A 10748-nucleotide genomic window follows, 5' to 3' on the forward strand; every position below is an offset into this window, starting at 1 on the left:
CGGAGCATAGGGCAGCCCTGCCTAGTGCACGGCCATCCGCCCGCGGCCGCCTCCGCGGAGGGACGCGGGGCCGGCGGGCCGCGAGGGCCCACCACCGAGAGCCCGGGGGCGCCGCCCCCGCAAGTTTCCGGGTCCCGGCCGGCGGGAGGCGAGGAAAAGCCCCGCCGAGGCGCGCGCGCCGCCGGGCCGGCCGAGGCTAAGCGAGGCCTGCGCGTCCCGCGCGCGCTCCACGCCGAGAACCGAGGGAGCCCGGAGAGAGAGCCGAGGCCTCTCGTTTTCTCCCCACCTCGCGGGAGGGCGCCTGAGGGGCGGGGAGCGGGAAGCGGCGCCCGGCGGAGGGCAGTAACCTCGCAGCCTAGAATTTGTTTTCGCTTTCAGCCCGCAGCGCGGAGGACGACGGGAGTCGTAGTTTGAGCAGCGGCAGGAAGTCGGCGTGCGGGGGCGGGGACGCCCGGGCCGGCCTACCCGGAGGGGAGGCGCCCCGCGGGCTAACGGACTACAAATCCCGACGACGCCGGCGGCGCCGAACCCAGCGCTGACTTCGCGCTGCCCAGGCCGCGTCCGCGAGCAGGCCGGAGGGTGTCTGTCGCCTACGCCGGCGACCTGCGCGCGCCGCCCCGCCCTCCCGGCGACTCTCCCGCCCTGAGCGCGGCGTGGCGGCGGAAAGCGCGCGCGCGTCGCGTTCGCCGAGTTGCTAGGGACACGGTGGCGGGGCCGCCGGCCCTTTGTGTGTCTCCGCACGGAGGGCGCCCCGGCCTGCCCTCCCGGCGTCCCCCGAGAGGTGGTCGACGCCCCAAGCCCGGCTGAGCGGCGGGGGCCTGACGCCGGGCGCCGAGTCCGTGCCGGAGCTGGCGCAGCTCACCCTGCGACCCGGGCCTCACCTGCTCTCCCGTCACCGCACCGCCGCACCGCCACACACCACACAAAGAGCTGCCACTCCTACAAGAAATCGCCCCTTCTTTGGGTCGGGTGACACGCTGCGTGCAGTCCGACCTGAGCTAGAGACTTCATACTAGTCCCACCGGGTTTTAGAACCCGGTCCTTACTCGACATCCTTTTAGGACACCAGGGCTTTATGTAGCGTACGACAGCAGCTGGTAACCTTTGAGTCACTAAAGGTCTTGAGGTCGTGCCGGAGGAAGGAGAAAAGTGGTAAATTACCTCGGGTTTAAAGGCGTAGGCAGTCGTGGGAACGCGGCCAAAACAGGCCAGATGGGTAAGAGTCCAACAAGTTACCGAAAACGTAAGTTATGAGTGTATAAATGTTCCCATAATTGTGCTATTTTTAGAAAACATTGTGAGTTAAATGAAAAATTATATTCTTGCCCCAATTTTAAATTTTTTATTTGTAGAGGGGAAACACTTGAGAAACTCTAGGAATGTTGTTTTTGTTTGTTTGACTTTGTTTTAGAGGCATGCTCTGTAGAACATAAGACTGGCTTTGAACTTGCCTGTAGCCAAGGGTGACCTGGAATTCCCCATCATCTCGCTTCCACCCTCCCTCCCCAAATACGACTGGTATGCCAGCACATCCCATTTTATGCTGAGAATGAAACTCAGATCTTGATGCATTCTACCAACTGAGCTTCCGCCCTAGGCCCCAAACTATTTTGCCCTTATAGACCGACAGTTGTTGAGTAATATCTAAACTGTAATGCTTAAATACAATTTCTAAAATGAGTAGATGCTATATGATCGATTTATTAACATACCAAGTAGGCACAGAGAAGGCCATGCCTTTTGACTTAATTTTTTTACTTTCATTTTGATATTCATTATTCATATTCCATATGTATTCCATATGTATTTGTGGGGAATATATTTGTTAAGACTGCATTACTCATACCTTGACTTTTTTTTTTTTTTTTTTAACCATCTTTTAAAGCCCCAGAGTATTTCTGAGATACTTAAGGGAAACTGCCTCCTTTTGTTGTAGATCTGCCTGCCTCTGCCTCCCCCAGTGCTGGGATTACAGGCCCTGCCGTGCCACTGCACACGGCTAAATATGTCTTTTATTCTAAAATGTCTTGTTTGTTTGTTTTTCAAGGCAGGGTTTCTCTGTTTTAGCCGTAGCTGTCCTGGAGCTCACTCTGTAAACCACACTGAAATGTCTTTATTTTCTATCACAGTAATTTAACTCATTAGTAATAGAATAATCAAGATATTAATGGGTATGATCAGAATTTTAATTATTCTACTATAAAGCCTGGCATAAGATCTGTTTTCAATGTATTTTTAATTCATTATTAAATAAAAACCAGAATCCATTACATTTTTGTGGTTTTAGCTGTGATTTGTAGTGAGAGGTGGCAGAAGAAAACAAACATCTGGTCTTTCGCACAGTGGATATTGTCTGACAGTTTCTCAGCACTCCTGCTGAACCAGTGTAAAGTGGCCTCACTATGCTCTAGTTCCAAAGTTAGAGGAGGCACACCTGTCATGTCTGACCCAGGGACTTCACAAGGAAATCTCTTAGTATTCTGAGCCCTAATCCAGAACAGACCCTCTGTGTATGCCAACTCTCCAAATATAGTTCAGTGTTGAGGCAATACACAAACTCACTTCCTAAGAGTCTTCATGTCTTAACATCAACCTCCAAAACTCTTCAGAAAAACCAAAGCAGTTCTGATTGAAAATGTTCATTTCAAGCCAGCCTGCAGGGGTCCACCCCTGTAATCCCAGCACTCGAAGGCAGAGGCAAACAGATCACTGTGAGTTCAAGGCAAGCCTGAACCACAGAGCAAGTTCAGGACAACCGGTGCTACGCAGAAAAACCCACTCTTGAAAAAAAAAATTACTAAAATTTAATCTTATGCAAATGTGTTTTTTTTTTTTTTTTTTTTTTGTATACAGCCAATACCTCAAGATAGTTTACAAACTTTAGGGCTAATTATGATAGACTGAATTATGGATATTTATTTACTTTGGAGAGGAGGTCTTTTTTTGTTTGTTTTGATTGTGGTCTACAGGGTTTCTCTGTGTAGACACTGTATTGTATCTCTGTTCACATTATGTGCCAGTATGGGAGAGTTTTCCCAGCCTAAGACTATGTAGTGTGCTAACCAACCTTTTAGAGAACCCACAGGGATCCTAGGCCATATTTTCACACATTCCTCTAAGGGCATTCTCCTTGAAGGAAGGTTAGTCTGAGTGCCCCAAAAATTGGTTCAAAGTGACTTCTCTTCTGAGGTTAGGTGATAACAGGATTTGCATTCTGCTCCCTTGGTTGCTCTCCCAACCTCCACATCCCCTTACCCTCCCTCCACTTGTCTGCTCTGTGGCGGGCTTACCGACCACCCTTGAGTAGGCTTCTGGTGACTCTCCATCAAGGTAAAAGCAAGCCCTTCAAAACAGCGTAGCGCTGAACCAAAACAAGCGAAGCAGTGAAAGTCCAAAGGTATCTCAGTATGTACCCCAGCTGCCTGGGGTCACTCTGCAGACCCAGGCTAGCCTAAACTCACACAGAAATCCAGGCTCCTCTGCATCCTGAGTATAGGGATTGACAGCATGTGGCACCACAGTGGATGTTGGGAGACTAAGCTTAAAGCTCGCTGGTAGTTATAAACCTATTTAAGTTGATTCTGTCCTCTTGGTTTATATTTGTGTGCCTCATGAAGCTGAGGCTGGCCTTGAACTCATGGTCTTCCTGCCACCATCTCTGATTTAGTTAATTTTGAAGTTTCTTTGTTGATTTCTCATTTGGATAACCTTTTATTTTTTTATTTTATTTTATTTTATTAAGACAGGATTTCTCTGTACAGCCCTAGCTCCTGGCTGTCCTGCAGCTCACTCTGTAGACTAGGCTGGCCTCGGTCACCTGTCCCTGCCTCCCAAGTGCTGGGATAACCTTTCCAAAGGTAGGAGTGTTGTATTAAAATCGTTTTTACCAACTGGACATGGTAGCACATGTATAGCCCAGCACTTCAGAGGTGGCAGCAGGAGAATGAGTTCAAGTTCATCCACAGCTACATGGCAAGTTCAAGGTCATCCTAGGCTACACAAGACTTAAAATGGGACTTTCTTTGGACCACCTGCTCCCAAGTAATGACATGAACACTTTTTATTAATTAGATAGGTTTGGTCATATCTTCAGCTTGTTCCCAATTAGATTGTTACCCCTTTATATTAATCTATGTTCTGCCACGTGACCCACTACCTCGCAGTCTTAGTCTTGGCACTTGTTTCTGTGTTTAGCTGGCTACTCTTCAGAACCTGATTCTTTCACAGAGTTCCTATCTCTGCCTGGAAATGATGCCTGTCTCTTTTGCCTTTGCTATTGGCCGTTCAACTCTTTATTAAACCAATCACAAGGTTAGAGAAGTGTGTGTGTACAAAACATTGAGACAGGCGATGCTTAATATCAAAGTTAGCCAGACGTTATGTTGCATGCCTGTAATCCCAGCACTCGGGGAGGCATAAACAGGCAGATCTCTGAGTTCCAGGCCAGCCTGGCTGCCTCAAGCTTTTTCAGAGGTGCCATGGTGGCAGAGGAGGCAGAAAGGGGAGAATGCTATCGATTAAGAATTTATCTTGCTCATCTTCTATTTTCATATTAATGTAAATACTTATAATTTTTTTCTTACTTGAGTATCATCCAAATACTACTTAATTTTGAATGAAAAATATGGTATAATATGTATACTAATTGTTAGATTTGAGGGGATTCAAATAGGACACTGAAATGGATTACTAGCTAGTAAAGAGTTTATCAGAAAAGTTAATAAAGCCATGAACTGTAGATATCATACCTACTCTTTTTACGGCTTTCTCTCTTTCTTAGACCTGGGTGTGTCCAGACTGCTTTTTTTTTTCTCTGCTCTGGACTCTTCCAGATGGTGTTTGCTACTTTGTGGGTTCTTTGTTCTTCTACCCTTCTCCACCCCTTTTCTTCCACCCATTTAACCCCCTAACACTAGATAAGAGACAAAAAAGGATAGAGAGGAAAGGAAAGAGATCCCTGAATAAAGTCAAGGGTTGGAAAGAGGGTGAGATTATTGTTAGACTACTTCCTGTTGATTGGCAGTATCAAGTTCCTTGGGGCAAGTTTGATATTTGCCGTCAGGATAGCTAATTTCTGCTGTGTCTTGTTTTTTCCTTGAGCATGACTACTTAACAAACCATGACCAATAACAACCAACGCTCAGCCAGCAACCCGCCATGCCTCTCAGGGGCTCTAGTATTTATACAGCCTCTGAAAAATCACCAGAATTCCCAAGGTCACACAATCTCAGTAACTGTCTGCAGCTGGCAAAATCACCCTCTGCAGAGCACAAGGAAAATCACAGCTGCCACAAAGCAGCTCTGTATCACCACACCTGGGATTAAAACAAAAATATATTTTTATGTTTCTGTTTTTTTTTTTTTTAAGAAACCAAAATTCTCAGTACATTTCTCCCTTTCTGTTTTAAACCATTAGTTATGTTATGTGTAACAGGAAATTTTTCAATGAAATAAGCAGTTTTTGGATCAGTTGCCAAGATTTTCAGGAGACCTCTCCTTCTCAAGTCTAATCTTTATCAGTTTTGATGATAAATAACCATAAATTTTCATTTCCTGTGAAAATATAAGCAAATCCACACCCCCCAATGCAAAACTTTTGCATGTTTCCATTCTGATGTTAACACATTGTATAGTATATAGGTTGATCTAATTCCAAAGGTTTTTCTATAACCTAGTGAGTCTTGGTTGCTCTTGTCCTAAAACAGCTTGGAATTTTGCTGCAGGGCCTCAAGCTAGGCCCCTCTTTCATTTCCCAATGGCAAGAAATTGCCTTGGACATCTCTTTTGGACCTACACTTACTGGACCAATGGCAACACTTGCCACATCCACCTGCACACCCCTGGAAGAAGCTTAGGACTTCTTTCTGATTTATATTTAGAAAAACCATTGACCTTAGAGATGCCTTGCTCACAATTTTGTTGCAAATGACCAAATTTCCTACAATCAAGCACTGAGCATTTTGAGATCTGAGACCTTTAGTGACTTGGTCACAGTCTCTTTGAAAAATGACCATATTTCCCACAAATGAAGCACAGGGCATTTAATATGGGAGACCTCTAGCTACAGCTTGACCTATGACATTAGCATAGTACACACTAGAACCAGTATCAGTCATATCCCTTACCCAGTCATTCATAGGCATCGCCCATACCTTTAATAGTCTCATAACATTTTTACATTCAGTTTTCACATTTTTATATGCTAAGTTGTCTATCAACACGTGTCTTGCATCAGGATCTGATTCGGCTTTGTTCACAGCTAAGACTAATCTTTGTTAAAAAAAAAAAAAAAAAAAATCAATGAAGGCTTCTCCAAAACCTCCTTTATAAACAAGGTACACCTTAGCCAAGCATAGTGGCATAATCTCAGCACTCAGAAGGCAGAGGCAGGCAGATCTTTGTGAGTTCAAGGCCAGCCTGGTCTACAAAGTGAGTCCAAGACAGCCAGGGCTACACAGAAGAGACCCTGTCTCAAAAAAAAAAAAAAAGGTGGAGCTTTTCCTGGGATCCTCCACTTTATCTTAAGCTCTTAAAGTTAAGCTACATTGTTTTACAATAGTGTCATCAAATTGAATGTGTTCTTGCATATAACAGTAGTCCTTTACCCAGCAACTGATCTATTACCATATTCGTTCCCCTCGCTCTATTTTGCTGTTCAATATTCAGGGCTTTTTTCCCTCCACCATGTTAACCATTGCAGTTGCAGACCAACCTCTGGTACAACTGTCACCAAACTCTTCCAGTCTTGGGGAAATAATCCTATTTTTAGTAGCCCAGTTATTAAGAAATTGTTTTATGTAAGGCAAATGCATCCTATATAAAATCATGCCGTAGATCTATCGTTTCTGTAGGATAGAAATCCTTTCTTATCATAAGTTTCTCTTATCATAATCTTGTCCCACACTATTAGCAGGCATATGCTGCACAACTACTGGGAAAGCTAACAGTAGTGGTCTCACAAACCAGGGCCACCCCTCCTCCTGCCTGGGTGACATGGTTGGTTTGTGATCAACCCTTTTCAGCCTTTCTCTCACCCAACTGCCCTCCAGCACAGGTTCTCTCTTTTCTCCTGTGAGAAACTCCTGCTCTCTTGTTCAGTCAGCAATAGCACTGGGCCTGTTCTCCCTTTCCTGGTGCTCCTCACTTCCCAAGTGCTTCCACTGCCGCCAACAATTATTCCAGGTGCAGCATCAACTCCGCAACCCTCTCAGAAACCAGAGAGCAAAGTGGCTGCTTTTGTTTGTTTCTCAGGCCCTCCGTTGCCACCCACAGCTTTTCCAACTGCTCAGCCAGTCTTCCAACCTTTTTTTGAAACAGAATATGGGAAGAAGGAAAAGAAAAAAAACAGACAATTTCCTCTGGGAGCAAAGCAGGTGATATCCCAGCATAGCAGCTTCAACAAATTTTTGCTAGTATCTTGAAGCAAAATATTTATCCCTTCATCCCCTGCCACTTTCTCTGTGGCATTTGAAATCAAATCCCCCCCCACACACACACACACACAAAATTTCCCATTCTGCCTAGCTCCACATCTGGGCATTGCTTGTAGCCAGTGTTTGTTATTTTGTGGGTTCTTGCTTCCACTCTTCTCCACCCCTTTTCTTCTACCTTTTCAGCTCCCTAACTGGGTTAGAGAAGGAAAAAAGGATAGAGAGGAAAGGAGAGAGATCCCTGAATAAACTTAAGGGCCTGAGGTTATCGTTAGACTCCTTTCTGCTGATAGAGTTGTTTGGGTCCTTAGGGCAATTTTGATCTTCACCATCAGGACACCGAATTCCTGCTTCTTGTTTCTTTGTGCATGAATACTAACAAACAGTGACCAACAATAACTTAACCCGCCATGCCTCTGAAGGGCCCTAGCTTTTATATACCCTCTGAAAAGTCCTCAGAATTCCAATCAAAATTTCACACAGTCTCAGAAACTATCTATAGCTGGCAAAATTGCCCCCTACAGAGCAAAAGGAGAGTCATAGTCAGCTGCTGTGAAGCAGCCCCACATCCCCACATCTGGGATTAAAACAAAAAACAAAAACATATTCTTATATTTCTCTGTTTTAAAAGAAACCAAATTCCAAAATTCTCACTACAGTGGACAACCAGGCAACAGCAGGGTAGGAGCTGAACGATTTCTGGCCCTAGGACCAGAAACAGACTGTGTTGGTTAGTTGGAGGAAAAACTAGAGATGTATGAGAAAAGGAAACCTGAATTGGAAAATGCATCCATGAGATTGGCCTGTAGGACATTTTCTTAATGAATAATGTGGGAAGGCCCGCCCCATTGTGGGTGGTGCCACCCTAAACAGGTAATCCTGGAATGTGTGAGAAAGCAAACTGAGCAAGCCAGGAGGAAGAAAGCAGTAAGTCATGTTCCGCCGTGGTTTCTGCTTCATTTCCTGCCTCCAGCTTTCTGCCCTAAGTTCTGGTAGGTCTTAGGCCCTCCATATGTCTAAAACTGAGCTCAAGCTGAACTACAGGATTTTGGTGCTTAGATAAAAGCTAGCATTCCTCGGGAACTTGGAGAACGGGTGTTCCACACCCCTGCCAAAAAGAGTCCCCCTCCCAGATACTGTCTTTTTTATAATCTGCCTGCTCCTATTCTCTGCTCCCCCCCCCCACCTCCCTTCTCTTTGCTGTATTATTTGATATCATACCTACTCTTTCTACGGCTTTCCCTCTTTCCTAGACCTGGGTGTGTCCAGACTGCTTTTTTTTTCCTCTCTGCTCTGGACTCTTCCAGATGCCTCCAGATATTTTCTCTCTATTATCCACAATAAAAAGCTTCCCCCAAAGGAGCAGTTGGCAATTTCTTTATTGACGCATCCCTCCCACACAAGTCCCTGCCCTGACTTCCCTCAGTGGTGCTGACTGGGACATGAGAGCTAAATCAACCCTTGCTGCCACGTTGCCTTTGGTCTTGGTGTTTTCCCACAGCAGTAGACACCTAATTAGGACAGACATCATGGTGGGTCAGCATGACAGAAGTCGGTTGTAGTTTTCTGAGGATAGCTTAGTCCACCTCCACTATACCCAAGGCTGCGCCTGACAACCAGAGCTCAGCGACATCACTCACTCAAAATAACCAGGCACAGTCCTGCAGCCTGCGATGCCCACTGGACAGTGAAGAAGCAGAGACCCAGAGCGATGCTCTGCGCCTCACAGCTGGAGAGGTGCCGCCTGGATTTGCCTTGCCCCTAGAGAGGCTGCCCCAGGGTTGTGACACTTGAATCAGAGACCGCTGTGAGAGACTGACCTTCAGCCAAGATCTGTCACACAGGTGAGCATCCTTGAGGAGATAGGCTTAAAGAGCGTGATGACCTCCAACATAATAAATAACTTTTGTTATACTGACTGCACATACCTACCTCCTCGCTTGCAACATGGTTATTGTGGGGACCTGAAAAGAAGGAAACAAGCTTCAGTTTCTTAGGACAAAGGGGATTTCTGACTTTTACAAGTGTTTAGATGAGTGGGCAAGCTTCCGACCCCGTAACTTAGCCTGGCCTAGCCTACAAGTCAAGGAGCACGGAGGTAGGGCTATCAGCTTAACCTGCAGTTGTCAGGAGGAAGAAGAGGCCACAAGGTGGCAGCCAGACTAATCCCTGGGTACCTAGAAGAGATTGCTGGGGTCAGATATGGCCTGAGAAAGCAGGCTTGTGGCTGACCAGGAGGAAGGCTAATTTCCTTCAGGGAAAGCACTATGTAAGTTTTTTAAACATTTATTTTAAATCTATTCTGTTGTTATTTTTAGTCAAAAGCAGGGGATCAAAGTTATATCTCTGGGCCCCAGTGAAGATAAAACTTTAAACAACAGAAAGACTCTAAGATTATTAGTTTGGGCCTGGAGAGGTGGCTCAGTGAGTGGTTAAGGCTGCTCTTCTAGAGGACCTGGGCTTAATTCCCAGCACCCACGTGGCTGATCACAACTCTGTAATTTCAGCTCCAGGGGAGCTCAGTGCCCTTTTCTAGCCTTTGGGAACTTGATACAAACATGCAAGCAAAACTCCCATATACGTAAAATAATACATAATTTTTAAAGAAGAGTGCTCTCTGATAGGAGACTTCCTGATAAAGAACAGACTGCTGTTTACTCCTTGAATATTTGTCCATATGTTCCTATCAACCACCTGGACAGGAAAGCTATGAAACAAACACTGTAGAGTTTGTGGAGTGTTAGTATAAAGTTTTATGTAGAAATAACTTGAACAGGGCTTGGTGGTACAAGCCTTTAATCCCAGCACTCAGTAAGTAGGAGCATGTGGATCTCTGTGAATCCAAGGCCAGCCTGCTCTACAAGGGCTACACAAAGGAAAACCTGTCTCAAAAAAATAAAACAACAACAGAAAGAAGAAAAAGAAAGAAAAGATATTGCACATTGTTCGCTTTAAAAAGATGAAGTTGGTGGAATGCAAATTATTCTCCAATGGAGATTTGGGTTTTTATTTTGTTTGTCTTGTTTTTAATGTAGAAAGACAAAAGCTTAAAATGAGTGGATCTTATTATTTCCCTTTGGATCTACTCATGACTCAGTTTTATAAACCGAGTAACATTTTCTTGTGCCAACATCTGTTGTTTCCAATTAATTCAGTTAGCATTGGCTTCATTTTCATCAAGTAACAGTTAACATATTTACACTGATTAGGTTGCTAATATAATCAGTTTATCTTGCATTATTTTCTACAATAAATAGCCACAGCTTTACAAATACACACTTAGTCCCCTGACTACTCTATTTAAATAAAACCTCTCTA

General features: G+C 45.0%; 1 protein-coding gene across 1 annotated transcript in view; it reads right to left on the bottom strand.

The window, feature by feature from the left end:
• The window catches only part of Otud4 (OTU deubiquitinase 4), a 46237-nt gene extending 44914 nt beyond the window's left edge, over positions 1-1323 (bottom strand). Inside the window, exon 1 of the mRNA XM_055609058.1 lies at positions 882-1323. The gene's annotated coding sequence lies outside the window, so the exon portion shown is untranslated. The remainder of the gene's footprint in view (positions 1-881) is intronic.
• Between the last annotated feature and the right edge of the window lie 9425 nt (positions 1324-10748).

This window comes from Psammomys obesus, unplaced genomic scaffold (assembly GCF_907164565.1).
Source record: "Psammomys obesus unplaced genomic scaffold, mPsaObe1.curated_primary_1811, whole genome shotgun sequence".
NCBI lineage: Eukaryota > Metazoa > Chordata > Mammalia > Rodentia > Muridae > Psammomys > Psammomys obesus.